The sequence below is a fragment of the Ambystoma mexicanum genome, unplaced genomic scaffold, assembly GCF_040938575.1.
Source record: "Ambystoma mexicanum isolate Mex_15411 unplaced genomic scaffold, UKY_AmexF1_1 Mex_scaf20, whole genome shotgun sequence".
Taxonomy (NCBI): domain Eukaryota; kingdom Metazoa; phylum Chordata; class Amphibia; order Caudata; family Ambystomatidae; genus Ambystoma; species Ambystoma mexicanum.
In genome coordinates, this window is record NW_027182434.1 from 3,136,741 (window position 1) to 3,160,074 (window position 23,334).

A 23,334-nucleotide genomic window follows, 5' to 3' on the forward strand; every position below is an offset into this window, starting at 1 on the left:
GTGAGAAAAAAACTAATCGCAAGCTAGGGCAGGATTCGGAAAGTGAAGCCGAAAAGGGGCTTAGCATGCAGCCCAGGGGTTTCTTTGACTGTCCTAAGCCCACAGGGACTTTGCCGTCCTCAGCTCATGAGACTTGAGATGGGTAGCTTGATTTGCTGAGGAAATGCGGGATGACAGATTCAACTCTGGAGTCAAACATAGCCCGGAACTATCGCCTTAAACTGAGTTTTAAGCCTGGTGCCGATAAAAAGAAAGAAATTAGCCTTAGATCGGGCAAGCCGTTTGACGGGGGAAAATGAGACCCCCTAGGCCAGCTAGGTGGTCGCTGGATGCTGTGCAGACATCAGCAGCTGTTCATTTCATGCCCTCACGTCTCCTCGTTAGTATAGTGGTCAGTATCCCCGCCTGTCACGCGGGAGACCGTCCCCGACGGGGAGGTTAAACCGTTTCTGGATTTTTTTTAGTTCTTGACAAATATTCTTGAAGATTAGGCTGAGTCAAGTAGGGAATGGGTGCCAAGAACTGACTCTTTAAGAAAAAAGCACCGGCAACGCTAGTCATCGTACAATATTTGTGCACAATTGCTTACATTAGGCGGCCGGTCCACTTTATTGAGTCCCCCTCAGCACCATTTAGTGCTCCTGTTGTCTGCGAAGTCCAAATTGTAACCCTGAATCAGTTCCTCTTCTGACCCTTTGTATCATGTTACATGACGAGTAATGATCACCTGTTAGCTTTATCCCTAATTATAACTCTCACTCTTTCCCTGCATCTAACCCTAGCTCTAATCCCATCATTAACCTCGGTCCGGGCACACGCGTGAACCCTTACTCTCATCTCAGCCTCTCCTGGTGATACATCACACCTGGGATCGTTTGCTCCCTGTGGGCTGTGGGAAATTTGCTACCAGCACGCCCTGGAAGTGGGGCTCATTCCGCTGCAACGGGAGGTCTTCCCAGGACGCGTCACAGCTCAACGCAAGAGCTCCTGGGTTTCGAAGGCTCTTGCAGCAAGCCTTCACAAAGCAGCAGGGAGCGCCGTTCCAGATGGGAAACTTGAGACTGGATGTCCAGAAAAGCAAGACGTCAGAAGCGAAACCTTTTTCCTGCAGGGTGTGGCATACCATCCGCTTGCTCATTGCGACAGAGGTGGCACTAATGAAGGAAGAGGTCAACGTTACGTTCTTCTTTAAAATGCAAGGCCAGGAAAAGTGGCAGCGGTGGGATTTGAACCCACGCCTCCGAAGAGACTGGAGCCTTAATCCAGCGCCTTAGACCGCTCGGCCACGCTACCTCCCTGCTAGTCGCCGAAAGCGGAACTTGACCCGTTGCCCGGCCTGCTTTAGTGCTTTGCCTTTTCTCCTTGGAAAGTCTGGAGACAGGCAGTGGAAGGGCAGGCAAACTGTCAGGTGCGCAGAGGAGGGGAGACCATGAGGCAAGGTGGGAGATGGGGGCAAGAAGTGAGAAAAAAACTAATCGCAAGCTAGGGCAGGATTCGGAAAGTGAAGCCGAAAAGGGGCTTAGCATGCAGCCCAGGGGTTTCTTTGACTGTCCTAAGCCCACAGGGACTTTGCCGTCCTCAGCTCATGAGACTTGAGATGGGTAGCTTGATTTGCTGAGGAAATGCGGGATGACAGATTCAACTCTGGAGTCAAACATAGCCCGGAACTATCGCCTTAAACTGAGTTTTAAGCCTGGTGCCGATAAAAAGAAAGAAATTAGCCTTAGATCGGGCAAGCCGTTTGACGGGGGAAAATGAGACCCCCTAGGCCAGCTAGGTGGTCGCTGGATGCTGTGCAGACATCAGCAGCTGTTCATTTCATGCCCTCACGTCTCCTCGTTAGTATAGTGGTCAGTATCCCTGTCACGCGGGAGACCGGGGTTCAATTCCCCGACGGGGAGGTTAAACCTTTTCTGGATTTTTTTTAGTTCTTGACAAATATTCTTGAAGATTAGGCTGAGTCAAGTAGGGAATGGGTGCCAAGAACTGACTCTTTAAGAAAAAAGCACCGGCAACGCTAGTCATCGTACAATATTTGTGCACAATTGCTTACATTAGGCGGCCGGTCCACTTTATTGAGTCCCCCTCAGCACCATTTAGTGCTCCTGTTGTCTGCGAAGTCCAAATTGTAACCCTGAATCAGTTCCTCTTCTGACCCTTTGTATCATGTTACATGACGAGTAATGATCACCTGTTAGCTTTATCCCTAATTATAACTCTCACTCTTTCCCTGCATCTAACCCTAGCTCTAATCCCATCATTAACCTCGGTCCGGGCACACGCGTGAACCCTTACTCTCATCTCAGCCTCTCCTGGTGATACATCACACCTGGGATCGTTTGCTCCCTGTGGGCTGTGGGAAATTTGCTACCAGCACGCCCTGGAAGTGGGGCTCATTCCGCTGCAACGGGAGGTCTTCCCAGGACGCGTCACAGCTCAACGCAAGAGCTCCTGGGTTTCGAAGGCTCTTGCAGCAAGCCTTCACAAAGCAGCAGGGAGCGCCGTTCCAGATGGGAAACTTGAGACTGGATGTCCAGAAAAGCAAGACGTCAGAAGCGAAACCTTTTTCCTGCAGGGTGTGGCATACCATCCGCTTGCTCATTGCGACAGAGGTGGCACTAATGAAGGAAGAGGTCAACGTTACGTTCTTCTTTAAAATGCAAGGCCAGGAAAAGTGGCAGCGGTGGGATTTGAACCCACGCCTCCGAAGAGACTGGAGCCTTAATCCAGCGCCTTAGACCGCTCGGCCACGCTACCTCCCTGCTAGTCGCCGAAAGCGGAACTTGACCCGTTGCCCGGCCCGCTTTAGTGCTTTGCCTTTTCTCCTTGGAAAGTCTGGAGACAGGCAGTGGAAGGGCAGGCAAACTGTCAGGTGCGCAGAGGAGGGGAGACCATGAGGCAAGGTGGGAGATGGGGGCAAGAAGTGAGAAAAAAACTAATCGCAAGCTAGGGCAGGATTCGGAAAGTGAAGCCGAAAAGGGGCTTAGCATGCAGCCCAGGGGTTTCTTTGACTGTCCTAAGCCCACAGGGACTTTGCCGTCCTCAGCTCATGAGACTTGAGATGGGTAGCTTGATTTGCTGAGGAAATGCGGGATGACAGATTCAACTCTGGAGTCAAACATAGCCCGGAACTATCGCCTTAAACTGAGTTTTAAGCCTGGTGCCGATAAAAAGAAAGAAATTAGCCTTAGATCGGGCAAGCCGTTTGACGGGGGAAAATGAGACCCCCTAGGCCAGCTAGGTGGTCGCTGGATGCTGTGCAGACATCAGCAGCTGTTCATTTCATGCCCTCACGTCTCCTCGTTAGTATAGTGGTCAGTATCCCTGTCACGCGGGAGACCGGGGTTCAATTCCCCGACGGGGAGGTTAAACCTTTTCTGGATTTTTTTTAGTTCTTGACAAATATTCTTGAAGATTAGGCTGAGTCAAGTAGGGAATGGGTGCCAAGAACTGACTCTTTAAGAAAAAAGCACCGGCAACGCTAGTCATCGTACAATATTTGTGCACAATTGCTTACATTAGGCGGCCGGTCCACTTTATTGAGTCCCCCTCAGCACCATTTAGTGCTCCTGTTGTCTGCGAAGTCCAAATTGTAACCCTGAATCAGTTCCTCTTCTGACCCTTTGTATCATGTTACATGACGAGTAATGATCACCTGTTAGCTTTATCCCTAATTATAACTCTCACTCTTTCCCTGCATCTAACCCTAGCTCTAATCCCATCATTAACCTCGGTCCGGGCACACGCGTGAACCCTTACTCTCATCTCAGCCTCTCCTGGTGATACATCACACCTGGGATCGTTTGCTCCCTGTGGGCTGTGGGAAATTTGCTACCAGCACGCCCTGGAAGTGGGGCTCATTCCGCTGCAACGGGAGGTCTTCCCAGGACGCGTCACAGCTCAACGCAAGAGCTCCTGGGTTTCGAAGGCTCTTGCAGCAAGCCTTCACAAAGCAGCAGGGAGCGCCGTTCCAGATGGGAAACTTGAGACTGGATGTCCAGAAAAGCAAGACGTCAGAAGCGAAACCTTTTTCCTGCAGGGTGTGGCATACCATCCGCTTGCTCATTGCGACAGAGGTGGCACTAATGAAGGAAGAGGTCAACGTTACGTTCTTCTTTAAAATGCAAGGCCAGGAAAAGTGGCAGCGGTGGGATTTGAACCCACGCCTCCGAAGAGACTGGAGCCTTAATCCAGCGCCTTAGACCGCTCGGCCACGCTACCTCCCTGCTAGTCGCCGAAAGCGGAACTTGACCCGTTGCCCGGCCCGCTTTAGTGCTTTGCCTTTTCTCCTTGGAAAGTCTGGAGACAGGCAGTGGAAGGGCAGGCAAACTGTCAGGTGCGCAGAGGAGGGGAGACCATGAGGCAAGGTGGGAGATGGGGGCAAGAAGTGAGAAAAAAACTAATCGCAAGCTAGGGCAGGATTCGGAAAGTGAAGCCGAAAAGGGGCTTAGCATGCAGCCCAGGGGTTTCTTTGACTGTCCTAAGCCCACAGGGACTTTGCCGTCCTCAGCTCATGAGACTTGAGATGGGTAGCTTGATTTGCTGAGGAAATGCGGGATGACAGATTCAACTCTGGAGTCAAACATAGCCCGGAACTATCGCCTTAAACTGAGTTTTAAGCCTGGTGCCGATAAAAAGAAAGAAATTAGCCTTAGATCGGGCAAGCCGTTTGACGGGGGAAAATGAGACCCCCTAGGCCAGCTAGGTGGTCGCTGGATGCTGTGCAGACATCAGCAGCTGTTCATTTCATGCCCTCACGTCTCCTCGTTAGTATAGTGGTCAGTATCCCCGCCTGTCACGCGGGAGACCGGGGTTCAATTCCCCGACGGGGAGGTTAAACCTTTTCTGGATTTTTTTTAGTTCTTGACAAATATTCTTGAAGATTAGGCTGAGTCAAGTAGGGAATGGGTGCCAAGAACTGACTCTTTAAGAAAAAAGCACCGGCAACGCTAGTCATCGTACAATATTTGTGCACAATTGCTTACATTAGGCGGCCGGTCCACTTTATTGAGTCCCCCTCAGCACCATTTAGTGCTCCTGTTGTCTGCGAAGTCCAAATTGTAACCCTGAATCAGTTCCTCTTCTGACCCTTTGTATCATGTTACATGACGAGTAATGATCACCTGTTAGCTTTATCCCTAATTATAACTCTCACTCTTTCCCTGCATCTAACCCTAGCTCTAATCCCATCATTAACCTCGGTCCGGGCACACGCGTGAACCCTTACTCTCATCTCAGCCTCTCCTGGTGATACATCACACCTGGGATCGTTTGCTCCCTGTGGGCTGTGGGAAATTTGCTACCAGCACGCCCTGGAAGTGGGGCTCATTCCGCTGCAACGGGAGGTCTTCCCAGGACGCGTCACAGCTCAACGCAAGAGCTCCTGGGTTTCGAAGGCTCTTGCAGCAAGCCTTCACAAAGCAGCAGGGAGCGCCGTTCCAGATGGGAAACTTGAGACTGGATGTCCAGAAAAGCAAGACGTCAGAAGCGAAACCTTTTTCCTGCAGGGTGTGGCATACCATCCGCTTGCTCATTGCGACAGAGGTGGCACTAATGAAGGAAGAGGTCAACGTTACGTTCTTCTTTAAAATGCAAGGCCAGGAAAAGTGGCAGCGGTGGGATTTGAACCCACGCCTCCGAAGAGACTGGAGCCTTAATCCAGCGCCTTAGACCGCTCGGCCACGCTACCTCCCTGCTAGTCGCCGAAAGCGGAACTTGACCCGTTGCCCGGCCCGCTTTAGTGCTTTGCCTTTTCTCCTTGGAAAGTCTGGAGACAGGCAGTGGAAGGGCAGGCAAACTGTCAGGTGCGCAGAGGAGGGGAGACCATGAGGCAAGGTGGGAGATGGGGGCAAGAAGTGAGAAAAAAACTAATCGCAAGCTAGGGCAGGATTCGGAAAGTGAAGCCGAAAAGGGGCTTAGCATGCAGCCCAGGGGTTTCTTTGACTGTCCTAAGCCCACAGGGACTTTGCCGTCCTCAGCTCATGAGACTTGAGATGGGTAGCTTGATTTGCTGAGGAAATGCGGGATGACAGATTCAACTCTGGAGTCAAACATAGCCCGGAACTATCGCCTTAAACTGAGTTTTAAGCCTGGTGCCGATAAAAAGAAAGAAATTAGCCTTAGATCGGGCAAGCCGTTTGACGGGGGAAAATGAGACCCCCTAGGCCAGCTAGGTGGTCGCTGGATGCTGTGCAGACATCAGCAGCTGTTCATTTCATGCCCTCACGTCTCCTCGTTAGTATGGTGGTCAGTATCCCCGCCTGTCACGCGGGAGACCGGGGTTCAATTCCCCGACGGGGAGGTTAAACCTTTTCTGGATTTTTTTTAGTTCTTGACAAATATTCTTGAAGATTAGGCTGAGTCAAGTAGGGAATGGGTGCCAAGAACTGACTCTTTAAGAAAAAAGCACCGGCAACGCTAGTCATCGTACAATATTTGTGCACAATTGCTTACATTAGGCGGCCGGTCCACTTTATTGAGTCCCCCTCAGCACCATTTAGTGCTCCTGTTGTCTGCGAAGTCCAAATTGTAACCCTGAATCAGTTCCTCTTCTGACCCTTTGTATCATGTTACATGACGAGTAATGATCACCTGTTAGCTTTATCCCTAATTATAACTCTCACTCTTTCCCTGCATCTAACCCTAGCTCTAATCCCATCATTAACCTCGGTCCGGGCACACGCGTGAACCCCTACTCTCATCTCAGCCTCTCCTGGTGATACATCACACCTGGGATCGTTTGCTCCCTGTGGGCTGTGGGAAATTTGCTACCAGCACGCCCTGGAAGTGGGGCTCATTCCGCTGCAACGGGAGGTCTTCCCAGGACGCGTCACAGCTCAACGCAAGAGCTCCTGGGTTTCGAAGGCTCTTGCAGCAAGCCTTCACAAAGCAGCAGGGAGCGCCGTTCCAGATGGGAAACTTGAGACTGGATGTCCAGAAAAGCAAGACGTCAGAAGCGAAACCTTTTTCCTGCAGGGTGTGGCATACCATCCGCTTGCTCATTGCGACAGAGGTGGCACTAATGAAGGAAGAGGTCAACGTTACGTTCTTCTTTAAAATGCAAGGCCAGGAAAAGTGGCAGCGGTGGGATTTGAACCCACGCCTCCGAAGAGACTGGAGCCTTAATCCAGCGCCTTAGACCGCTCGGCCACGCTACCTCCCTGCTAGTCGCCGAAAGCGGAACTTGACCCGTTGCCCGGCCCGCTTTAGTGCTTTGCCTTTTCTCCTTGGAAAGTCTGGAGACAGGCAGTGGAAGGGCAGGCAAACTGTCAGGTGCGCAGAGGAGGGGAGACCATGAGGCAAGGTGGGAGATGGGGGCAAGAAGTGAGAAAAAAACTAATCGCAAGCTAGGGCAGGATTCGGAAAGTGAAGCCGAAAAGGGGCTTAGCATGCAGCCCAGGGGTTTCTTTGACTGTCCTAAGCCCACAGGGACTTTGCCGTCCTCAGCTCATGAGACTTGAGATGGGTAGCTTGATTTGCTGAGGAAATGCGGGATGACAGATTCAACTCTGGAGTCAAACATAGCCCGGAACTATCGCCTTAAACTGAGTTTTAAGCCTGGTGCCGATAAAAAGAAAGAAATTAGCCTTAGATCGGGCAAGCCGTTTGACGGGGGAAAATGAGACCCCCTAGGCCAGCTAGGTGGTCGCTGGATGCTGTGCAGACATCAGCAGCTGTTCATTTCATGCCCTCACGTCTCCTCGTTAGTATAGTGGTCAGTATCCCCGCCTGTCACGCGGGAGACCGGGGTTCAATTCCCCGACGGGGAGGTTAAACCTTTTCTGGATTTTTTTTAGTTCTTGACAAATATTCTTGAAGATTAGGCTGAGTCAAGTAGGGAATGGGTGCCAAGAACTGACTCTTTAAGAAAAAAGCACCGGCAACGCTAGTCATCGTACAATATTTGTGCACAATTGCTTACATTAGGCGGCCGGTCCACTTTATTGAGTCCCCCTCAGCACCATTTAGTGCTCCTGTTGTCTGCGAAGTCCAAATTGTAACCCTGAATCAGTTCCTCTTCTGACCCTTTGTATCATGTTACATGACGAGTAATGATCACCTGTTAGCTTTATCCCTAATTATAACTCTCACTCTTTCCCTGCATCTAACCCTAGCTCTAATCCCATCATTAACCTCGGTCCGGGCACACGCGTGAACCCTTACTCTCATCTCAGCCTCTCCTGGTGATACATCACACCTGGGATCGTTTGCTCCCTGTGGGCTGTGGGAAATTTGCTACCAGCACGCCCTGGAAGTGGGGCTCATTCCGCTGCAACGGGAGGTCTTCCCAGGACGCGTCACAGCTCAACGCAAGAGCTCCTGGGTTTCGAAGGCTCTTGCAGCAAGCCTTCACAAAGCAGCAGGGAGCGCCGTTCCAGATGGGAAACTTGAGACTGGATGTCCAGAAAAGCAAGACGTCAGAAGCGAAACCTTTTTCCTGCAGGGTGTGGCATACCATCCGCTTGCTCATTGCGACAGAGGTGGCACTAATGAAGGAAGAGGTCAACGTTACGTTCTTCTTTAAAATGCAAGGCCAGGAAAAGTGGCAGCGGTGGGATTTGAACCCACGCCTCCGAAGAGACTGGAGCCTTAATCCAGCGCCTTAGACCGCTCGGCCACGCTACCTCCCTGCTAGTCGCCGAAAGCGGAACTTGACCTGTTGCCCGGCCCGCTTTAGTGCTTTGCCTTTTCTCCTTGGAAAGTCTGGAGACAGGCAGTGGAAGGGCAGGCAAACTGTCAGGTGCGCAGAGGAGGGGAGACCATGAGGCAAGGTGGGAGATGGGGGCAAGAAGTGAGAAAAAAACTAATCGCAAGCTAGGGCAGGATTCGGAAAGTGAAGCCGAAAAGGGGCTTAGCATGCAGCCCAGGGGTTTCTTTGACTGTCCTAAGCCCACAGGGACTTTGCCGTCCTCAGCTCATGAGACTTGAGATGGGTAGCTTGATTTGCTGAGGAAATGCGGGATGACAGATTCAACTCTGGAGTCAAACATAGCCCGGAACTATCGCCTTAAACTGAGTTTTAAGCCTGGTGCCGATAAAAAGAAAGAAATTAGCCTTAGATCGGGCAAGCCGTTTGACGGGGGAAAATGAGACCCCCTAGGCCAGCTAGGTGGTCGCTGGATGCTGTGCAGACATCAGCAGCTGTTCATTTCATGCCCTCACGTCTCCTCGTTAGTATAGTGGTCAGTATCCCCGCCTGTCACGCGGGAGACCGGGGTTCAATTCCCCGACGGGGAGGTTAAACCTTTTCTGGATTTTTTTTAGTTCTTGACAAATATTCTTGAAGATTAGGCTGAGTCAAGTAGGGAATGGGTGCCAAGAACTGACTCTTTAAGAAAAAAGCACCGGCAACGCTAGTCATCGTACAATATTTGTGCACAATTGCTTACATTAGGCGGCCGGTCCACTTTATTGAGTCCCCCTCAGCACCATTTAGTGCTCCTGTTGTCTGCGAAGTCCAAATTGTAACCCTGAATCAGTTCCTCTTCTGACCCTTTGTATCATGTTACATGACGAGTAATGATCACCTGTTAGTTTTATCCCTAATTATAACTCTCACTCTTTCCCTGCATCTAACCCTAGCTCTAATCCCATCATTAACCTCGGTCCGGGCACACGCGTGAACCCCTACTCTCATCTCAGCCTCTCCTGGTGATACATCACACCTGGGATCGTTTGCTCCCTGTGGGCTGTGGGAAATTTGCTACCAGCACGCCCTGGAAGTGGGGCTCATTCCGCTGCAACGGGAGGTCTTCCCAGGACGCGTCACAGCTCAACGCAAGAGCTCCTGGGTTTCGAAGGCTCTTGCAGCAAGCCTTCACAAAGCAGCAGGGAGCGCCGTTCCAGATGGGAAACTTGAGACTGGATGTCCAGAAAAGCAAGACGTCAGAAGCGAAACCTTTTTCCTGCAGGGTGTGGCATACCATCCGCTTGCTCATTGCGACAGAGGTGGCACTAATGAAGGAAGAGGTCAACGTTACGTTCTTCTTTAAAATGCAAGGCCAGGAAAAGTGGCAGCGGTGGGATTTGAACCCACGCCTCCGAAGAGACTGGAGCCTTAATCCAGCGCCTTAGACCGCTCGGCCACGCTACCTCCCTGCTAGTCGCCGAAAGCGGAACTTGACCCGTTGCCCGGCCCGCTTTAGAGCTTTGCCTTTTCTCCTTGGAAAGTCTGGAGACAGGCAGTGGAAGGGCAGGCAAACTGTCAGGTGCGCAGAGGAGGGGAGACCATGAGGCAAGGTGGGAGATGGGGGCAAGAAGTGAGAAAAAAACTAATCGCAAGCTAGGGCAGGATTCGGAAAGTGAAGCCGAAAAGGGGCTTAGCATGCAGCCCAGGGGTTTCTTTGACTGTCCTAAGCCCACAGGGACTTTGCCGTCCTCAGCTCATGAGACTTGAGATGGGTAGCTTGATTTGCTGAGGAAATGCGGGATGACAGATTCAACTCTGGAGTCAAACATAGCCCGGAACTATCGCCTTAAACTGAGTTTTAAGCCTGGTGCCGATAAAAAGAAAGAAATTAGCCTTAGATCGGGCAAGCCGTTTGACGGGGGAAAATGAGACCCCCTAGGCCAGCTAGGTGGTCGCTGGATGCTGTGCAGACATCAGCAGCTGTTCATTTCATGCCCTCACGTCTCCTCGTTAGTATAGTGGTCAGTATCCCCGCCTGTCACGCGGGAGACCGGGGTTCAATTCCCCGACGGGGAGGTTAAACCTTTTCTGGATTTTTTTTAGTTCTTGACAAATATTCTTGAAGATTAGGCTGAGTCAAGTAGGGAATGGGTGCCAAGAACTGACTCTTTAAGAAAAAAGCACCGGCAACGCTAGTCATCGTACAATATTTGTGCACAATTGCTTACATTAGGCGGCCGGTCCACTTTATTGAGTCCCCCTCAGCACCATTTAGTGCTCCTGTTGTCTGCGAAGTCCAAATTGTAACCCTGAATCAGTTCCTCTTCTGACCCTTTGTATCATGTTACATGACGAGTAATGATCACCTGTTAGCTTTATCCCTAATTATAACTCTCACTCTTTCCCTGCATCTAACCCTAGCTCTAATCCCATCATTAACCTCGGTCCGGGCACACGCGTGAACCCTTACTCTCATCTCAGCCTCTCCTGGTGATACATCACACCTGGGATCGTTTGCTCCCTGTGGGCTGTGGGAAATTTGCTACCAGCACGCCCTGGAAGTGGGGCTCATTCCGCTGCAACGGGAGGTCTTCCCAGGACGCGTCACAGCTCAACGCAAGAGCTCCTGGGTTTCGAAGGCTCTTGCAGCAAGCCTTCACAAAGCAGCAGGGAGCGCCGTTCCAGATGGGAAACTTGAGACTGGATGTCCAGAAAAGCAAGACGTCAGAAGCGAAACCTTTTTCCTGCAGGGTGTGGCATACCATCCGCTTGCTCATTGCGACAGAGGTGGCACTAATGAAGGAAGAGGTCAACGTTACGTTCTTCTTTAAAATGCAAGGCCAGGAAAAGTGGCAGCGGTGGGATTTGAACCCACGCCTCCGAAGAGACTGGAGCCTTAATCCAGCGCCTTAGACCGCTCGGCCACGCTACCTCCCTGCTAGTCGCCGAAAGCGGAACTTGACCCGTTGCCCGGCCCGCTTTAGTGCTTTGCCTTTTCTCCTTGGAAAGTCTGGAGACAGGCAGTGGAAGGGCAGGCAAACTGTCAGGTGCGCAGAGGAGGGGAGACCATGAGGCAAGGTGGGAGATGGGGGCAAGAAGTGAGAAAAAAACTAATCGCAAGCTAGGGCAGGATTCGGAAAGTGAAGCCGAAAAGGGGCTTAGCATGCAGCCCAGGGGTTTCTTTGACTGTCCTAAGCCCACAGGGACTTTGCCGTCCTCAGCTCATGAGACTTGAGATGGGTAGCTTGATTTGCTGAGGAAATGCGGGATGACAGATTCAACTCTGGAGTCAAACATAGCCCGGAACTATCGCCTTAAACTGAGTTTTAAGCCTGGTGCCGATAAAAAGAAAGAAATTAGCCTTAGATCGGGCAAGCCGTTTGACGGGGGAAAATGAGACCCCCTAGGCCATCTAGGTGGTCGCTGGATGCTGTGCAGACATCAGCAGCTGTTCATTTCATGCCCTCACGTCTCCTCGTTAGTATAGTGGTCAGTATCCCCGCCTGTCACCCGGGAGACCGGGGTTCAATTCCCCGACGGGGAGGTTAAACCTTTTCTGGATTTTTTTTAGTTCTTGACAAATATTCTTGAAGATTAGGCTGAGTCAAGTAGGGAATGGGTGCCAAGAACTGACTCTTTAAGAAAAAAGCACCGGCAACGCTAGTCATCGTACAATATTTGTGCACAATTGCTTACATTAGGCGGCCGGTCCACTTTATTGAGTCCCCCTCAGCACCATTTAGTGCTCCTGTTGTCTGCGAAGTCCAAATTGTAACCCTGAATCAGTTCCTCTTCTGACCCTTTGTATCATGTTACATGACGAGTAATGATCACCTGTTAGCTTTATCCCTAATTATAACTCTCACTCTTTCCCTGCATCTAACCCTAGCTCTAATCCCATCATTAACCTCGGTCCGGGCACACGCGTGAACCCTTACTCTCATCTCAGCCTCTCCTGGTGATACATCACACCTGGGATCGTTTGCTCCCTGTGGGCTGTGGGAAATTTGCTACCAGCACGCCCTGGAAGTGGGGCTCATTCCGCTGCAACGGGAGGTCTTCCCAGGACGCGTCACAGCTCAACGCAAGAGCTCCTGGGTTTCGAAGGCTCTTGCAGCAAGCCTTCACAAAGCAGCAGGGAGCGCCGTTCCAGATGGGAAACTTGAGACTGGATGTCCAGAAAAGCAAGACGTCAGAAGCGAAACCTTTTTCCTGCAGGGTGTGGCATACCATCCGCTTGCTCATTGCGACAGAGGTGGCACTAATGAAGGAAGAGGTCAACGTTACGTTCTTCTTTAAAATGCAAGGCCAGGAAAAGTGGCAGCGGTGGGATTTGAACCCACGCCTCCGAAGAGACTGGAGCCTTAATCCAGCGCCTTAGACCGCTCGGCCACGCTACCTCCCTGCTAGTCGCCGAAAGCGGAACTTGACCCGTTGCCCGGCCCGCTTTAGTGCTTTGCCTTTTCTCCTTGGAAAGTCTGGAGACAGGCAGTGGAAGGGCAGGCAAACTGTCAGGTGCGCAGAGGAGGGGAGACCATGAGGCAAGGTGGGAGATGGGGGCAAGAAGTGAGAAAAAAACTAATCGCAAGCTAGGGCAGGATTCGGAAAGTGAAGCCGAAAAGGGGCTTAGCATGCAGCCCAGGGGTTTCTTTGACTGTCCTAAGCCCACAGGGACTTTGCCGTCCTCAGCTCATGAGACTTGAGATGGGTAGCTTGATTTGCTGAGGAAATGCGGGATGACAGATTCAACTCTGGAGTCAAACATAGCCCGGAACTATCGCCTTAAACTGAGTTTTAAGCCTGGTGCCGATAAAAAGAAAGAAATTAGCCTTAGATCGGGCAAGCCGTTTGACGGGGGAAAATGAGACCCCCTAGGCCAGCTAGGTGGTCGCTGGATGCTGTGCAGACATCAGCAGCTGTTCATTTCATGCCCTCACGTCTCCTCGTTAGTATAGTGGTCAGTATCCCCGCCTGTCACGCGGGAGACCGGGGTTCAATTCCCCGACGGGGAGGTTAAACCTTTTCTGGATTTTTTTTAGTTCTTGACAAATATTCTTGAAGATTAGGCTGAGTCAAGTAGGGAATGGGTGCCAAGAACTGACTCTTTAAGAAAAAAGCACCGGCAACGCTAGTCATCGTACAATATTTGTGCACAATTGCTTACATTAGGCGGCCGGTCCACTTTATTGAGTCCCCCTCAGCACCATTTAGTGCTCCTGTTGTCTGCGAAGTCCAAATTGTAACCCTGAATCAGTTCCTCTTCTGACCCTTTGTATCATGTTACATGACGAGTAATGATCACCTGTTAGCTTTATCCCTAATTATAACTCTCACTCTTTCCCTGCATCTAACCCTAGCTCTAATCCCATCATTAACCTCGGTCCGGGCACACGCGTGAACCCTTACTCTCATCTCAGCCTCTCCTGGTGATACATCACACCTGGGATCGTTTGCTCCCTGTGGGCTGTGGGAAATTTGCTACCAGCACGCCCTGGAAGTGGGGCTCATTCCGCTGCAACGGGAGGTCTTCCCAGGACGCGTCACAGCTCAACGCAAGAGCTCCTGGGTTTCGAAGGCTCTTGCAGCAAGCCTTCACAAAGCAGCAGGGAGCGCCGTTCCAGATGGGAAACTTGAGACTGGATGTCCAGAAAAGCAAGACGTCAGAAGCGAAACCTTTTTCCTGCAGGGTGTGGCATACCATCCGCTTGCTCATTGCGACAGAGGTGGCACTAATGAAGGAAGAGGTCAACGTTACGTTCTTCTTTAAAATGCAAGGCCAGGAAAAGTGGCAGCGGTGGGATTTGAACCCACGCCTCCGAAGAGACTGGAGCCTTAATCCAGCGCCTTAGACCGCTCGGCCACGCTACCTCCCTGCTAGTCGCCGAAAGCGGAACTTGACCCGTTGCCCGGCCCGCTTTAGTGCTTTGCCTTTTCTCCTTGGAAAGTCTGGAGACAGGCAGTGGAAGGGCAGGCAAACTGTCAGGTGCGCAGAGGAGGGGAGACCATGAGGCAAGGTGGGAGATGGGGGCAAGAAGTGAGAAAAAAACTAATCGCAAGCTAGGGCAGGATTCGGAAAGTGAAGCCGAAAAGGGGCTTAGCATGCAGCCCAGGGGTTTCTTTGACTGTCCTAAGCCCACAGGGACTTTGCCGTCCTCAGCTCATGAGACTTGAGATGGGTAGCTTGATTTGCTGAGGAAATGCGGGATGACAGATTCAACTCTGGAGTCAAACATAGCCCGGAACTATCGCCTTAAACTGAGTTTTAAGCCTGGTGCCGATAAAAAGAAAGAAATTAGCCTTAGATCGGGCAAGCCGTTTGACGGGGGAAAATGAGACCCCCTAGGCCAGCTAGGTGGTCGCTGGATGCTGTGCAGACATCAGCAGCTGTTCATTTCATGCCCTCACGTCTCCTCGTTAGTATAGTGGTCAGTATCCCCGCCTGTCACGCGGGAGACCGGGGTTCAATTCCCCGACGGGGAGGTTAAACCTTTTCTGGATTTTTTTTAGTTCTTGACAAATATTCTTGAAGATTAGGCTGAGTCAAGTAGGGAATGGGTGCCAAGAACTGACTCTTTAAGAAAAAAGCACCGGCAACGCTAGTCATCGTACAATATTTGTGCACAATTGCTTACATTAGGCGGCCGGTCCACTTTATTGAGTCCCCCTCAGCACCATTTAGTGCTCCTGTTGTCTGCGAAGTCCAAATTGTAACCCTGAATCAGTTCCTCTTCTGACCCTTTGTATCATGTTACATGACGAGTAATGATCACCTGTTAGCTTTATCCCTAATTATAACTCTCACTCTTTCCCTGCATCTAACCCTAGCTCTAATCCCATCATTAACCTCGGTCCGGGCACACGCGTGAACCCCTACTCTCATCTCAGCCTCTCCTGGTGATACATCACACCTGGGATCGTTTGCTCCCTGTGGGCTGTGGGAAATTTGCTACCAGCACGCCCTGGAAGTGGGGCTCATTCCGCTGCAACGGGAGGTCTTCCCAGGACGCGTCACAGCTCAACGCAAGAGCTCCTGGGTTTCGAAGGCTCTTGCAGCAAGCCTTCACAAAGCAGCAGGGAGCGCCGTTCCAGATGGGAAACTTGAGACTGGATGTCCAGAAAAGCAAGACGTCAGAAGCGAAACCTTTTTCCTGCAGGGTGTGGCATACCATCCGCTTGCTCATTGCGACAGAGGTGGCACTAATGAAGGAAGAGGTCAACGTTACGTTCTTCTTTAAAATGCAAGGCCAGGAAAAGTGGCAGCGGTGGGATTTGAACCCACGCCTCCGAAGAGACTGGAGCCTTAATCCAGCGCCTTAGACCGCTCGGCCACGCTACCTCCCTGCTAGTCGCCGAAAGCGGAACTTGACCCGTTGCCCGGCCCGCTTTAGAGCTTTGCCTTTTCTCCTTGGAAAGTCTGGAGACAGGCAGTGGAAGGGCAGGCAAACTGTCAGGTGCGCAGAGGAGGGGAGACCATGAGGCAAGGTGGGAGATGGGGGCAAGAAGTGAGAAAAAAACTAATCGCAAGCTAGGGCAGGATTCGGAAAGTGAAGCCGAAAAGGGGCTTAGCATGCAGCCCAGGGGTTTCTTTGACTGTCCTAAGCCCACAGGGACTTTGCCGTCCTCAGCTCATGAGACTTGAGATGGGTAGCTTGATTTGCTGAGGAAATGCGGGATGACAGATTCAACTCTGGAGTCAAACATAGCCCGGAACTATCGCCTTAAACTGAGTTTTAAGCCTGGTGCCGATAAAAAGAAAGAAATTAGCCTTAGATTGGGCAAGCCGTTTGACGGGGGAAAATGAGACCCCCTAGGCCAGCTAGGTGGTCGCTGGATGCTGTGCAGACATCAGCAGCTGTTCATTTCATGCCCTCACGTCTCCTCGTTAGTATAGTGGTCAGTATCCCTGTCACGCGGGAGACCGGGGTTCAATTCCCCGACGGGGAGGTTAAACCTTTTCTGGATTTTTTTTAGTTCTTGGCAAATATTCTTGAAGATTAGGCTGAGTCAAGTAGGGAATGGGTGCCAAGAACTGACTCTTTAAGAAAAAAGCACCGGCAACGCTAGTCATCGTACAATATTTGTGCACAATTGCTTACATTAGGCGGCCGGTCCACTTTATTGAGTCCCCCTCAGCACCATTTAGTGCTCCTGTTGTCTGCGAAGTCCAAATTGTAACCCTGAATCAGTTCCTCTTCTGACCCTTTGTATCATGTTACATGACGAGTAATGATCACCTGTTAGCTTTATCCCTAATTATAACTCTCACTCTTTCCCTGCATCTAACCCTAGCTCTAATCCCATCATTAACCTCGGTCCGGGCACACGCGTGAACCCTTACTCTCATCTCAGCCTCTCCTGGTGATACATCACACCTGGGATCGTTTGCTCCCTGTGGGCTGTGGGAAATTTGCTACCAGCACGCCCTGGAAGTGGGGCTCATTCCGCTGCAACGGGAGGTCTTCCCAGGACGCGTCACAGCTCAACGCAAGAGCTCCTGGGTTTCGAAGGCTCTTGCAGCAAGCCTTCACAAAGCAGCAGGGAGCGCCGTTCCAGATGGGAAACTTGAGACTGGATGTCCAGAAAAGCAAGACGTCAGAAGCGAAACCTTTTTCCTGCAGGGTGTGGCATACCATCCGCTTGCTCATTGCGACAGAGGTGGCACTAATGAAGGAAGAGGTCAACGTTACGTTCTTCTTTAAAATGCAAGGCCAGGAAAAGTGGCAGCGGTGGGATTTGAACCCACGCCTCCGAAGAGACTGGAGCCTTAATCCAGCGCCTTAGACCGCTCGGCCACGCTACCTCCCTGCTAGTCGCCGAAAGCGGAACTTGACCCGTTGCCCGGCCCGCTTTAGTGCTTTGCCTTTTCTCCTTGGAAAGTCTGGAGACAGGCAGTGGAAGGGCAGGCAAACTGTCAGGTGCGCAGAGGAGGGGAGACCATGAGGCAAGGTGGGAGATGGGGGCAAGAAGTGAGAAAAAAACTAATCGCAAGCTAGGGCAGGATTCGGAAAGTGAAGCCGAAAAGGGGCTTAGCATGCAGCCCAGGGGTTTCTTTGACTGTCCTAAGCCCACAGGGACTTTGCCGTCCTCAGCTCATGAGACTTGAGATGGGTAGCTTGATTTGCTGAGGAAATGCGGGATGACAGATTCAACTCTGGAGTCAAACATAGCCCGGAACTATCGCCTTAAACTGAGTTTTAAGCCTGGTGCCGATAAAAAGAAAGAAATTAGCCTTAGATCGGGCAAGCCGTTTGACGGGGGAAAATGAGACCCCCTAGGCCAGCTAGGTGGTCGCTGGATGCTGTGCAGACATCAGCAGCTGTTCATTTCATGCCCTCACGTCTCCTCGTTAGTATAGTGGTCAGTATCCCCGCCTGTCACGCGGGAGACCGGGGTTCAATTCCCCGACGGGGAGGTTAAACCTTTTCTGGATTTTTTTTAGTTCTTGACAAATATTCTTGAAGATTAGGCTGAGTCAAGTAGGGAATGGGTGCCAAGAACTGACTCTTTAAGAAAAAAGCACCGGCAACGCTAGTCATCGTACAATATTTGTGCACAATTGCTTACATTAGGCGGCCGGTCCACTTTATTGAGTCCCCCTCAGCACCATTTAGTGCTCCTGTTGTCTGCGAAGTCCAAATTGTAACCCTGAATCAGTTCCTCTTCTGACCCTTTGTATCATGTTACATGACGAGTAATGATCACCTGTTAGCTTTATCCCTAATTATAACTCTCACTCTTTCCCTGCATCTAACCCTAGCTCTAATCCCATCATTAACCTCGGTCCGGGCACACGCGTGAACCCCTACTCTCATCTCAGCCTCTCCTGGTGATACATCACACCTGGGATCGTTTGCTCCCTGTGGGCTGTGGGAAATTTGCTACCAGCACGCCCTGGAAGTGGGGCTCATTCCGCTGCAACGGGAGGTCTTCCCAGGACGCGTCACAGCTCAACGCAAGAGCTCCTGGGTTTCGAAGGCTCTTGCAGCAAGCCTTCACAAAGCAGCAGGGAGCGCCGTTCCAGATGGGAAACTTGAGACTGGATGTCCAGAAAAGCAAGACGTCAGAAGCGAAACCTTTTTCCTGCAGGGTGTGGCATACCATCCGCTTGCTCATTGCGACAGAGGTGGCACTAATGAAGGAAGAGGTCAACGTTACGTTCTTCTTTAAAATGCAAGGCCAGGAAAAGTGGCAGCGGTGGGATTTGAACCCACGCCTCCGAAGAGACTGGAGCCTTAATCCAGCGCCTTAGACCGCTCGGCCACGCTACCTCCCTGCTAGTCGCCGAAAGCGGAACTTGACCCGTTGCCCGGCCCGCTTTAGAGCTTTGCCTTTTCTCCTTGGAAAGTCTGGAGACAGGCAGTGGAAGGGCAGGCAAACTGTCAGGTGCGCAGAGGAGGGGAGACCATGAGGCAAGGTGGGAGATGGGGGCAAGAAGTGAGAAAAAAACTAATCGCAAGCTAGGGCAGGATTCGGAAAGTGAAGCCGAAAAGGGGCTTAGCATGCAGCCCAGGGGTTTCTTTGACTGTCCTAAGCCCACAGGGACTTTGCCGTCCTCAGCTCATGAGACTTGAGATGGGTAGCTTGATTTGCTGAGGAAATGCGGGATGACAGATTCAACTCTGGAGTCAAACATAGCCCGGAACTATCGCCTTAAACTGAGTTTTAAGCCTGGTGCCGATAAAAAGAAAGAAATTAGCCTTAGATTGGGCAAGCCGTTTGACGGGGGAAAATGAGACCCCCTAGGCCAGCTAGGTGGTCGCTGGATGCTGTGCAGACATCAGCAGCTGTTCATTTCATGCCCTCACGTCTCCTCGTTAGTATAGTGGTCAGTATCCCTGTCACGCGGGAGACCGGGGTTCAATTCCCCGACGGGGAGGTTAAACCTTTTCTGGATTTTTTTTAGTTCTTGACAAATATTCTTGAAGATTAGGCTGAGTCAAGTAGGGAATGGGTGCCAAGAACTGACTCTTTAAGAAAAAAGCACCGGCAACGCTAGTCATCGTACAATATTTGTGCACAATTGCTTACATTAGGCGGCCGGTCCACTTTATTGAGTCCCCCTCAGCACCATTTAGTGCTCCTGTTGTCTGCGAAGTCCAAATTGTAACCCTGAATCAGTTCCTCTTCTGACCCTTTGTATCATGTTACATGACGAGTAATGATCACCTGTTAGCTTTATCCCTAATTATAACTCTCACTCTTTCCCTGCATCTAACCCTAGCTCTAATCCCATCATTAACCTCGGTCCGGGCACACGCGTGAACCCTTACTCTCATCTCAGCCTCTCCTGGTGATACATCACACCTGGGATCGTTTGCTCCCTGTGGGCTGTGGGAAATTTGCTACCAGCACGCCCTGGAAGTGGGGCTCATTCCGCTGCAACGGGAGGTCTTCCCAGGACGCGTCACAGCTCAACGCAAGAGCTCCTGGGTTTCGAAGGCTCTTGCAGCAAGCCTTCACAAAGCAGCAGGGAGCGCCGTTCCAGATGGGAAACTTGAGACTGGATGTCCAGAAAAGCAAGACGTCAGAAGCGAAACCTTTTTCCTGCAGGGTGTGGCATACCATCCGCTTGCTCATTGCGACAGAGGTGGCACTAATGAAGGAAGAGGTCAACGTTACGTTCTTCTTTAAAATGCAAGGCCAGGAAAAGTGGCAGCGGTGGGATTTGAACCCACGCCTCCGAAGAGACTGGAGCCTTAATCCAGCGCCTTAGACCGCTCGGCCACGCTACCTCCCTGCTAGTCGCCGAAAGCGGAACTTGACCCGTTGCCCGGCCCGCTTTAGTGCTTTGCCTTTTCTCCTTGGAAAGTCTGGAGACAGGCAGTGGAAGGGCAGGCAAACTGTCAGGTGCGCAGAGGAGGGGAGACCATGAGGCAAGGTGGGAGATGGGGGCAAGAAGTGAGAAAAAAACTAATCGCAAGCTAGGGCAGGATTCGGAAAGTGAAGCCGAAAAGGGGCTTAGCATGCAGCCCAGGGGTTTCTTTGACTGTCCTAAGCCCACAGGGACTTTGCCGTCCTCAGCTCATGAGACTTGAGATGGGTAGCTTGATTTGCTGAGGAAATGCGGGATGACAGATTCAACTCTGGAGTCAAACATAGCCCGGAACTATCGCCTTAAACTGAGTTTTAAGCCTGGTGCCGATAAAAAGAAAGAAATTAGCCTTAGATCGGGCAAGCCGTTTGACGGGGGAAAATGAGACCCCCTAGGCCAGCTAGGTGGTCGCTGGATGCTGTGCAGACATCAGCAGCTGTTCATTTCATGCCCTCACGTCTCCTCGTTAGTATAGTGGTCAGTATCCCCGCCTGTCACGCGGGAGACCGGGGTTCAATTCCCCGACGGGGAGGTTAAACCTTTTCTGGATTTTTTTTAGTTCTTGACAAATATTCTTGAAGATTAGGCTGAGTCAAGTAGGGAATGGGTGCCAAGAACTGACTCTTTAAGAAAAAAGCACCGGCAACGCTAGTCATCGTACAATATTTGTGCACAATTGCTTACATTAGGCGGCCGGTCCACTTTATTGAGTCCCCCTCAGCACCATTTAGTGCTCCTGTTGTCTGCGAAGTCCAAATTGTAACCCTGAATCAGTTCCTCTTCTGACCCTTTGTATCATGTTACATGACGAGTAATGATCACCTGTTAGCTTTATCCCTAATTATAACTCTCACTCTTTCCCTGCATCTAACCCTAGCTCTAATCCCATCATTAACCTCGGTCCGGGCACACGCGTGAACCCCTACTCTCATCTCAGCCTCTCCTGGTGATACATCACACCTGGGATCGTTTGCTCCCTGTGGGCTGTGGGAAATTTGCTACCAGCACGCCCTGGAAGTGGGGCTCATTCCGCTGCAACGGGAGGTCTTCCCAGGACGCGTCACAGCTCAACGCAAGAGCTCCTGGGTTTCGAAGGCTCTTGCAGCAAGCCTTCACAAAGCAGCAGGGAGCGCCGTTCCAGATGGGAAACTTGAGACTGGATGTCCAGAAAAGCAAGACGTCAGAAGCGAAACCTTTTTCCTGCAGGGTGTGGCATACCATCCGCTTGCTCATTGCGACAGAGGTGGCACTAATGAAGGAAGAGGTCAACGTTACGTTCTTCTTTAAAATGCAAGGCCAGGAAAAGTGGCAGCGGTGGGATTTGAACCCACGCCTCCGAAGAGACTGGAGCCTTAATCCAGCGCCTTAGACCGCTCGGCCACGCTACCTCCCTGCTAGTCGCCGAAAGCGGAACTTGACCCGTTGCCCGGCCCGCTTTAGAGCTTTGCCTTTTCTCCTTGGAAAGTCTGGAGACAGGCAGTGGAAGGGCAGGCAAACTGTCAGGTGCGCAGAGGAGGGGAGACCATGAGGCAAGGTGGGAGATGGGGGCAAGAAGTGAGAAAAAAACTAATCGCAAGCTAGGGCAGGATTCGGAAAGTGAAGCCGAAAAGGGGCTTAGCATGCAGCCCAGGGGTTTCTTTGACTGTCCTAAGCCCACAGGGACTTTGCCGTCCTCAGCTCATGAGACTTGAGATGGGTAGCTTGATTTGCTGAGGAAATGCGGGATGACAGATTCAACTCTGGAGTCAAACATAGCCCGGAACTATCGCCTTAAACTGAGTTTTAAGCCTGGTGCCGATAAAAAGAAAGAAATTAGCCTTAGATTGGGCAAGCCGTTTGACGGGGGAAAATGAGACCCCCTAGGCCAGCTAGGTGGTCGCTGGATGCTGTGCAGACATCAGCAGCTGTTCATTTCATGCCCTCACGTCTCCTCGTTAGTATAGTGGTCAGTATCCCTGTCACGCGGGAGACCGGGGTTCAATTCCCCGACGGGGAGGTTAAACCTTTTCTGGATTTTTTTTAGTTCTTGACAAATATTCTTGAAGATTAGGCTGAGTCAAGTAGGGAATGGGTGCCAAGAACTGACTCTTTAAGAAAAAAGCACCGGCAACGCTAGTCATCGTACAATATTTGTGCACAATTGCTTACATTAGGCGGCCGGTCCACTTTATTGAGTCCCCCTCAGCACCATTTAGTGCTCCTGTTGTCTGCGAAGTCCAAATTGTAACCCTGAATCAGTTCCTCTTCTGACCCTTTGTATCATGTTACATGACGAGTAATGATCACCTGTTAGCTTTATCCCTAATTATAACTCTCACTCTTTCCCTGCATCTAACCCTAGCTCTAATCCCATCATTAACCTCGGTCCGGGCACACGCGTGAACCCTTACTCTCATCTCAGCCTCTCCTGGTGATACATCACACCTGGGATCGTTTGCTCCCTGTGGGCTGTGGGAAATTTGCTACCAGCACGCCCTGGAAGTGGGGCTCATTCCGCTGCAACGGGAGGTCTTCCCAGGACGCGTCACAGCTCAACGCAAGAGCTCCTGGGTTTCGAAGGCTCTTGCAGCAAGCCTTCACAAAGCAGCAGGGAGCGCCGTTCCAGATGGGAAACTTGAGACTGGATGTCCAGAAAAGCAAGACGTCAGAAGCGAAACCTTTTTCCTGCAGGGTGTGGCATACCATCCGCTTGCTCATTGCGACAGAGGTGGCACTAATGAAGGAAGAGGTCAACGTTACGTTCTTCTTTAAAATGCAAGGCCAGGAAAAGTGGCAGCGGTGGGATTTGAACCCACGCCTCCGAAGAGACTGGAGCCTTAATCCAGCGCCTTAGACCGCTCGGCCACGCTACCTCCCTGCTAGTCGCCGAAAGCGGAACTTGACCCGTTGCCCG

The 23,334-nt window shown here is 51.4% G+C and overlaps 24 non-coding genes across 24 annotated transcripts; 8 read left to right on the forward strand and 16 right to left on the reverse strand.

Annotated features, from left to right (window-relative positions):
* Window positions 1–1,211: 1,211 nt before the first annotated feature.
* TRNAL-AAG (transfer RNA leucine (anticodon AAG)) lies at window positions 1,212–1,293 on the reverse strand. The gene has a single exon. It is a non-coding gene; the product is annotated as a tRNA-Leu (tRNA).
* Window positions 1,294–2,675: 1,382 nt separating this feature from the next.
* Window positions 2,676–2,757, reverse strand: TRNAL-AAG (transfer RNA leucine (anticodon AAG)). The gene has a single exon. It is a non-coding gene; the product is annotated as a tRNA-Leu (tRNA).
* Window positions 2,758–4,139: 1,382 nt separating this feature from the next.
* Window positions 4,140–4,221, reverse strand: TRNAL-AAG (transfer RNA leucine (anticodon AAG)). The gene has a single exon. It is a non-coding gene; the product is annotated as a tRNA-Leu (tRNA).
* Window positions 4,222–4,761: 540 nt separating this feature from the next.
* TRNAD-GUC (transfer RNA aspartic acid (anticodon GUC)) lies at window positions 4,762–4,833 on the forward strand. Its single transcript has one exon. It is a non-coding gene; the product is annotated as a tRNA-Asp (tRNA).
* Window positions 4,834–5,607: 774 nt separating this feature from the next.
* Window positions 5,608–5,689, reverse strand: TRNAL-AAG (transfer RNA leucine (anticodon AAG)). Its single transcript has one exon. It is a non-coding gene; the product is annotated as a tRNA-Leu (tRNA).
* Window positions 5,690–7,075: 1,386 nt separating this feature from the next.
* On the reverse strand, window positions 7,076–7,157 carry TRNAL-AAG (transfer RNA leucine (anticodon AAG)). The gene has a single exon. It is a non-coding gene; the product is annotated as a tRNA-Leu (tRNA).
* A 540-nt stretch (window positions 7,158–7,697) lies between these two features.
* Window positions 7,698–7,769, forward strand: TRNAD-GUC (transfer RNA aspartic acid (anticodon GUC)). The gene has a single exon. It is a non-coding gene; the product is annotated as a tRNA-Asp (tRNA).
* A 774-nt stretch (window positions 7,770–8,543) lies between these two features.
* Window positions 8,544–8,625, reverse strand: TRNAL-AAG (transfer RNA leucine (anticodon AAG)). The gene has a single exon. It is a non-coding gene; the product is annotated as a tRNA-Leu (tRNA).
* Window positions 8,626–9,165: 540 nt separating this feature from the next.
* Window positions 9,166–9,237, forward strand: TRNAD-GUC (transfer RNA aspartic acid (anticodon GUC)). The gene has a single exon. It is a non-coding gene; the product is annotated as a tRNA-Asp (tRNA).
* Window positions 9,238–10,011: 774 nt separating this feature from the next.
* Window positions 10,012–10,093, reverse strand: TRNAL-AAG (transfer RNA leucine (anticodon AAG)). The gene has a single exon. It is a non-coding gene; the product is annotated as a tRNA-Leu (tRNA).
* A 540-nt stretch (window positions 10,094–10,633) lies between these two features.
* TRNAD-GUC (transfer RNA aspartic acid (anticodon GUC)) lies at window positions 10,634–10,705 on the forward strand. Its single transcript has one exon. It is a non-coding gene; the product is annotated as a tRNA-Asp (tRNA).
* A 774-nt stretch (window positions 10,706–11,479) lies between these two features.
* On the reverse strand, window positions 11,480–11,561 carry TRNAL-AAG (transfer RNA leucine (anticodon AAG)). Its single transcript has one exon. It is a non-coding gene; the product is annotated as a tRNA-Leu (tRNA).
* A 1,386-nt stretch (window positions 11,562–12,947) lies between these two features.
* Window positions 12,948–13,029, reverse strand: TRNAL-AAG (transfer RNA leucine (anticodon AAG)). Its single transcript has one exon. It is a non-coding gene; the product is annotated as a tRNA-Leu (tRNA).
* Window positions 13,030–13,569: 540 nt separating this feature from the next.
* TRNAD-GUC (transfer RNA aspartic acid (anticodon GUC)) lies at window positions 13,570–13,641 on the forward strand. The gene has a single exon. It is a non-coding gene; the product is annotated as a tRNA-Asp (tRNA).
* A 774-nt stretch (window positions 13,642–14,415) lies between these two features.
* TRNAL-AAG (transfer RNA leucine (anticodon AAG)) lies at window positions 14,416–14,497 on the reverse strand. The gene has a single exon. It is a non-coding gene; the product is annotated as a tRNA-Leu (tRNA).
* A 540-nt stretch (window positions 14,498–15,037) lies between these two features.
* Window positions 15,038–15,109, forward strand: TRNAD-GUC (transfer RNA aspartic acid (anticodon GUC)). The gene has a single exon. It is a non-coding gene; the product is annotated as a tRNA-Asp (tRNA).
* Window positions 15,110–15,883: 774 nt separating this feature from the next.
* TRNAL-AAG (transfer RNA leucine (anticodon AAG)) lies at window positions 15,884–15,965 on the reverse strand. The gene has a single exon. It is a non-coding gene; the product is annotated as a tRNA-Leu (tRNA).
* Window positions 15,966–17,347: 1,382 nt separating this feature from the next.
* TRNAL-AAG (transfer RNA leucine (anticodon AAG)) lies at window positions 17,348–17,429 on the reverse strand. The gene has a single exon. It is a non-coding gene; the product is annotated as a tRNA-Leu (tRNA).
* Window positions 17,430–17,969: 540 nt separating this feature from the next.
* Window positions 17,970–18,041, forward strand: TRNAD-GUC (transfer RNA aspartic acid (anticodon GUC)). Its single transcript has one exon. It is a non-coding gene; the product is annotated as a tRNA-Asp (tRNA).
* A 774-nt stretch (window positions 18,042–18,815) lies between these two features.
* TRNAL-AAG (transfer RNA leucine (anticodon AAG)) lies at window positions 18,816–18,897 on the reverse strand. The gene has a single exon. It is a non-coding gene; the product is annotated as a tRNA-Leu (tRNA).
* Window positions 18,898–20,279: 1,382 nt separating this feature from the next.
* Window positions 20,280–20,361, reverse strand: TRNAL-AAG (transfer RNA leucine (anticodon AAG)). Its single transcript has one exon. It is a non-coding gene; the product is annotated as a tRNA-Leu (tRNA).
* Window positions 20,362–20,901: 540 nt separating this feature from the next.
* Window positions 20,902–20,973, forward strand: TRNAD-GUC (transfer RNA aspartic acid (anticodon GUC)). The gene has a single exon. It is a non-coding gene; the product is annotated as a tRNA-Asp (tRNA).
* Window positions 20,974–21,747: 774 nt separating this feature from the next.
* Window positions 21,748–21,829, reverse strand: TRNAL-AAG (transfer RNA leucine (anticodon AAG)). Its single transcript has one exon. It is a non-coding gene; the product is annotated as a tRNA-Leu (tRNA).
* A 1,382-nt stretch (window positions 21,830–23,211) lies between these two features.
* On the reverse strand, window positions 23,212–23,293 carry TRNAL-AAG (transfer RNA leucine (anticodon AAG)). Its single transcript has one exon. It is a non-coding gene; the product is annotated as a tRNA-Leu (tRNA).
* Between the last annotated feature and the right edge of the window lie 41 nt (window positions 23,294–23,334).